Here is a 7,057-nt window from a genome sequence, read left to right as displayed (position 1 = left end):
CTTCTGGTCTTCATAACACTTGCCAAACATATTCTTTTTAGGTTAAAGAAAATTCAATGCCCTAATTCTTGTCTGTGCCTCCAAAAAAGATCCAGTACTTTCAACTTCTCTCAGAATTTTCAAATCTAGAGTCACAAATACTTAATAGCCTAAATAGGCTAAAATGTCTAACAAATTTTTATTAGTCAAACAAAGGTGAAGGGTCTAGGATAAGAGTCTATCTTCTTCACAGAACTGGTTCATTTCCATCTCTCCACATTATTTATATCTCTATATTCAACCATATTTTAAAAATATATGCCACATTAAATTTCAATTACTGTTTTAAGAAAATAAGTTGTTAACTTCATTTATTGATCAGAACCATATTTTGAAATGAGTATTTTCATTTCCATATCACAGAAGATATTAGAACAGAGCACTGAGTTTTTCACTGTACAACTTGCTTAATGTTGAAATCTGGTCAGCAGTAAAATTCAGTTCTTGAAGATAAACCTCCACTGACACCAAGAACTGTCCATTGGTTAACTGAGTGTACTATAAATTTACCTTGTCAAGCTCATTTATCATTTTTGTTATTAAGTGGTTGTAGGAATTATTGAGCTTACAAAGTGCAGATTTCTTTCCAGTTGGGCCATTTAGAGTTTTTAATGCACAAATGTTCCCTCCAAAGTTCCACAGGAGGCATATGGAAATACTTCATTGAAAATACAAGCATCTGTTTGTTTTGTTTTGTTTTTCTTCATAGAATATCTTGAATATCATTGGAAAAATGTACCTGTAGGCTAAGAACAGTGTTTCAGTGTAACTCTTTAAGGATTTTATGGGAAAATATTGTTTTAGCCCTTTTTGAACATTTAATGTTCTGTTGAATAAGGTCTTCTGAAAGCAAATGCACATTTTTGTCTTTTTCCTATATCTTCTTCAAGCCCCCATCAACTTTACATAAAATTGTGAGAGAGATCAGTGCCAGACTCTCCTTTTTGCTAATTTTTAAGTAATGGGTTAGAATCTTAACTAATTCATCATAAGACTGAAAGTATTTAGACCACAATGAACTGTGAACATTTTTGGATGTTATAGCATTGTCCAGATTTCATAACATGCCTAAGAAAGGACAAATCAAGATTGTGTGCAACAGGAAGGGTATGGCACAGGGCTCATATACAAAGAAAACATGAGAACCGTGATCATCCTGGAAGAGGTAAAAACAGACATACCAGAGATACAGCACAAACTTCGTTACCTCATAATTTTGATTAAAGGTTATGGAGAGATGCTGGACTTGTATCCTGATTCTAATCTTAAATTTTTTGTGTTTTAATTAGAACAGGCATATAAATAATATATGCTATTTCAAGATTTTGAAGAATTAATATAGATAAAACATATAGAAGTAATATTCAATCAGTGAGGAAATAGTAAGAGAAGAAGAAGAAAGAGGAGTTGGGGGAAGAAGAGGAGGAGGGAAAGAAGGAGCAGGTTCATCATTATTGTCTCTGGTTGTCACTTCTAAAATGAAGAACAGAATGACAGTACCCAGGTCCCAAGCCAGGATAGATACCAGGCATTGGAGATTCGAGATTTACACTGATAACAATATGTTTTCAGGCACCCAGAAGCATCTTTTACTCCTTTGTAAGAGGTGTTAAGTGGCATTTCTGAGTCTAATATGTAAGGGGATAGTAACTCACTTCCAGGTTTCCAACTTGAACACATTCCTGGGAACGATTGAGGTGTGAGGAGTCTCTCATTATACACTTTGAAGCTAAACAGCTGGATGAGAGGAGATTTACTTTCATTGGGGAGAGCAGTGGTGGAGCTCCTGCTTCCTGCCCTGTGACAGCTTAGTGAGGACAAAGGAGCTGTTGAACGAATATTTCTGACCTTTGGTGATGAGACCCTAATGAGTAGAGATGTTTTTCTTCATAGAATGATTGGTTACCTTATACCCAACCCCATGCCCACCCACACTCCAATTGGAGGTAAAAGAATATTTTCAATTCCCTGAGGCTTTGGGTTCATTTTCTCCCTCTCTGCAGACATTGTGAGAGATGCCTGAAGGCCTCAGAGTTTTGGAAAACTGAAACATTAATTAAAATCCAGAATTACTTGTTTCTATTAGCTTATTGTCAGTAATTTGGTATTAGACATTCTCCTCATGTAGAAGGTGTTTTTTTTGTTGTAAAATTCAGGAGGAAAAGTCTTCTAAGTCAAGCAGGGAACATTTTTGTCACTTAAATTTGTGACCAATTTGGAGGAGGTTTAGGGTGATTTAGAGTGGGAGGACAGAAGTATTAGGATCAGAGACAATGAAAACTATGACTTAGAATTTCTGTTCTCTTTTACGGGCTTGATTTCACTTTGACTTAAGGTCCTCATCAATGTAAATCTATGTTCCATTTCCACAGAAATCTCCAAAGAAGAATGGCAACTGGAAATCACTCCACAGAAGCCATTTTTGTCTTAGTGGGATTAACACAGAAGCTAGAGCTCCAGCTGCCCCTCTTCCTCCTATTCCTAGGAGTCTATGTGGTGACAGTGGTGGGGAACCTGGGCATGATCTTCCTGATCACCGTCAGCCCACTGCTTCACACTCCCATGTACTATTTCCTCAGCAGCTTATCCTTTATTGATTTATGCTATTCTTCTGTCATTACCCTCAAAATGCTGCTGAACTTCCTAGGGAAGGAGAATATAGTCCTTTATTCTGAGTGTATGGCCCATCTCTTCTTCTTTGTGGTCTTTGTGGTGGCTGAGGGTTACCTCCTGACTGCCATGGCCTATGATCGCTATGTTGCCATCTGTGGTCCACTGCTTTATAAGGTGATCATGTTCTCTTGGCTCTGCCCACTGCCAGTGCTGGTCTCCTTCATCCTGGGTATTCTGTCTGCTGTGGCCCATACAAGTGTCATGATGAAATTGAGGTTCTGCAAATCCCACATCATCAGTCATTATTCCTGTGATGTTCTTCCCCTCCTCAATCTTTCCTGTTCCAGCACACATCTCAGTGTGCTTCAAGTTTTTGTCATTGGAGGACTCAACACCTTGGAGCCCACTGTAGCTGTGGCTGTTGCCTATGCCTTCATCTTCTGCAGCATCTTTAGAATTTGATCCTCAGAGGGCCGGTCCAAACCTTTTGGAACTTGCAGCTCTCATCTCATGGCTGTGGAGCTATTCTTTGTTTCTATCACTTTCATGTATTTCAAACCTCCTTCTAATAACTCCCTGAACCAGGAAAAAGTGTCCTCTGTTTTCTATACCATAGTGATCCCCATGCTGAACCCATTAATATACAGTCTGAGGAACAAGGATGTAAAGAAAGCACTGATGACAGTTTGGGTGGGAAGATAAGTCTTGATTTTGGAGATTTACAGATGGGAGAAATGAATTGCTTCAATGAATATATGGAGACTTTTGTTCATTGTCTTTGATATTCCATTTGTGTGGACCTATTGCATACTAGGTAAACACACAGTGCTACATCCCCAAACTTACTGCAAAGATTTTTGAATTTTTTTTTCATCTTTAGTTGAATCAGTTTTTGCAATAAAATGAAAAGTGAGAGTCAGGCTGGGTGACCTATGCCTGTAATTCCAGAACTCAGGGGTCTGAATCAAGATAGTCATGAGTTCAAAGCCAGCTTGGTTTACTTGGCAAATCCTCTCTCAATCCCTGCTCCATCACTTCTTAGTAGTCAAAACCAGAATTCTGTGGAGTACTAGTGCTCTTATCTTATGACAGGGAAACTGTTTTTTTGCTGTGATTGGAAAGGGATGAGATTTTAGAATTTTGACATTACTTTTCTCTCCCCCAAACTGCATGTTTGCACAAATCTGCTCCTGCCTGGGGGTTTGGTAGCCGTGGGAGGGCAAGATTGTGGTAAAAGAGTGTAGAAGCGTGAATGTAGTGCAAATACTGTGTACACATGTATGTAAAAGGAAAAATGAGGCTTATTGGAACTATTCCAATAATGGGGGAAATAGGAGATAAAGGAGAATTATGGAGGGGGTGAATTTAAGTATGATATATGCGATATATTATAAGAATTTTTTGTTTAGTTTTCCATTAATTTTTTATTAGGGTGCATTTGTTGTACAGGTGAATTCATTATGACAATTCCAAATAGGCATATATTGTACATTGGTTACATCACCCCTACTGTCTCTCCCGACAGCCTCCTGCACACCCATTTATTTTTTAATTTTTTTAATTTCTTGACACAAGCATAGAATGTATCTTATTTGAATAAGAAAGTTTAGACATTTCAAGTATCTTCCATGTACATTTACATATACATATATATACAAGTATGTAGTGAGAATGAATAAAAGTGAAAATGGTATGACTTAGTACAATTTTTAACCCATCACAATAATATTATTACAACCCCTACTATATTAAAATTTCTTTCATACAATAATTTTCATACCACTAAAAGTTATGCAACACACATGTAATCTAAAAATAAAACAAAAATAGTTCTTCCTTCCCTCACCTTTTCCTTCACTGACACAGTGCACCCCTAGCCTCAGCTCAGCCTCTGGCCACATGATAGTCATAATACTTACTGCATGCCCCATTTAAAACTAATGCAAGAAGTTCCTTTGTTCTATTTTCTATAAGTAGTAAATGCCACACTCTACTCCTAGCAAAATAATTTTATTTTTTTCTAGTAAAATTTGTATTTTATTGTACTTTTTACTTCAGAACATCCATTTGTTCTTTTTGTAATTTCTATTTTTTTTTAATTATTCATTTATTCACATGTGCATACATTGTTTGAGTCATTTCTCCCCCTGCCTCCCGCCCCCACCTTCTCTCCCCCAAGATTCCTCACTTCCAGGCAGAACCTGTTCTGCCCTTATCTCTAATTTTGTTGAAGAAAAGACACAAGCATAATAAGGAAGACAAAGCAGTTTTGCTAGTTGAGTTAAGGATAGCTATAAAGAGAGATTCCTAATATTGATTTCATGTACAAATGTGTTACAACCCAAGTTGATTCATCTCTAACTGATCTTTACAATGGTTCCTGCTTGATCCCCTTCTCATGTTGACCTCTGTCATTTTAAGGCTTCTGTATTAGTTCCTCTGGAGTGGGGACATCAAACTCTTTCCTGCTTTGGATTTTCTACCTATTCCCATATCTCCTGTTATGTGCTTTCCCCTTGTCATGTGATCCAAGTCCAACCACATTGCTGTATTTGCCCTAGATCTAAAGTCCACATATGAGGGAAAATATATGATGTTTGGTCTTCTGAGCCTGGCTAACCTCACTCCGAATGATGTTCTCCAGTTCCATTCATTTACTTGCGAATGACAAAATTTCATTCTTCTTTGTGGCTGAGTAAAATTCCATTGTGTATAACTAACACATTTTCTTGATCCATTCATCAGTAGTGGGACATCTTGGTTGTTTCCATAACTTGGCTATTGTGAATAGTGCTGCAAAAAATATGGGTGTGCATGTGCCTCTGGAGTAACCTGTGTTCATTCCTTTGGGTATATTCCCAGGATTAGGATTACTGGATCATATGCCACATTTATGTTTAGATTTTTAAGGAGACTTCAAATTTTTTTTCCAGAGCATTGCCCCAGTTTCCATTATCACCAGCAGTGGTTTAGGGTTCCATTTTCCCTGCATCCTCGCCAACACCTGTTGTTAGTGGTGTTGCTAATGATGGCTATTCTAACAGGAGTGAGGTGGAATCTTAGTGTGGTTTTAATTTGCATTTCCTTTATTGCTAGGGATGGTGAGCATTTTTTCATATGGTTTTTGGCCATTTGAATTTCTTCTTTGGAGACAGTTCTGTTTAGTTCACTTCCGCATTTCTTTATTGGTTCATTAATTTTGGGAGAATTTAGTTTTTTGAGTTCCCTATATATACTGTTTATCAGTCTTTTGATGTGCTGCTGGCAAATATTTTCTCCCACTCTGTGGGTATTTTCTTCAGTTTAGAGACCATTTCTTTTGATGAACAGACGCGTTTTAGTTTTATGAGGTCCCATTTATCTATGTTATCTCTTAGTTGCTGAGCTGCTGGGGTTCCATTGAGAAAGCCCTTGCCTATACCTGTTAATTCCAGAGTATTTCCTACTCTTTCCTGTATCAACCTTAGAGTTTGTGGTCTGATATTAAGATCCTTGATCCATTTTGAGTTAATGTTGGTATAGGGTGATATACATGGATCTAGTTTCAGTTTTTTGCAGACTGCTAACCAGTTTTCCCAGCAGTTTTTGTTGAAGAGGCTGTCATTTCTCCATTGTACATTTTTAGTGCCTTTGTCAAAGTTGGTTATAGTTGTGTGGCTTTATATTTGGGTCCTCTATTCTGTTCCACTGGTCTTCATGTCTGTTTTTGTGCCAGTACCATGTGGCTTTTATTGTTATTGCTTTGTAATATTGTTTGAAGTCAGGTATTGTGATACCTCCAGAGTTGTTCTTTTCACTGAGTATTGCCTTGGCTATTCATGGCCTCTTGTGTTTCCATATAAATTTAATGGTGGATTTTTCAATCTCTTTGATGAATGTCATTGGGATTTTGATGGGAATTGCATTAAACATGTAGATTACTTTTGGGAATATTGCCATTTTTACAATGTTGATTCTACCAATCCATTAGCATGGGAGATCTCTCCACTTTCTATAGTCTTCCTCAATCTCTTTCTTCAGAAGTTTATAGTTTTCCTGTAGAGGTCGTTAACATCCTTTGTTAAATTTACACCTAGATATTTGATTTTTTTTTGAGGCTATTGTAAATGGAATTGTTTTCATATATTCTTTCTCAGTTTGTTCATTATTAGTGTGTAGAAATGCTAATGATTTTTCTAGGTTGATTTTATATCCTGCTACCTTGCTATAGCTATTGATGGTATCTAAGAGCTTTTGAGTAGAATTTTTTGGGTCTTTAAGGTATAGGATCATGTTGTCTGCGAATAGAGATATTTTGACAGTTTCTTTATCTATTTGTATTCCTTTTATTCCTTCTTCTTGCCTAATTGCTCTGGCTAAGAATTCCAGTACTATGTTGAATAGGAGTGGAGATAGTGGGCATCCT

General features: G+C 37.1%; 1 pseudogene; it reads left to right on the top strand.

Annotated features, from left to right (window-relative positions):
* Positions 1-2,403: 2,403 nt before the first annotated feature.
* LOC109677227 (olfactory receptor 8D1-like) lies at positions 2,404-3,354 on the top strand (annotated as a pseudogene).
* The last annotated feature ends 3,703 nt before the right edge of the window (positions 3,355-7,057 follow it).

Source organism: Castor canadensis, chromosome 2 (assembly GCF_047511655.1).
Source record: "Castor canadensis chromosome 2, mCasCan1.hap1v2, whole genome shotgun sequence".
Lineage (NCBI taxonomy): Eukaryota > Metazoa > Chordata > Mammalia > Rodentia > Castoridae > Castor > Castor canadensis.
This window is presented reverse-complemented; position numbering and strand designations above follow the sequence as displayed.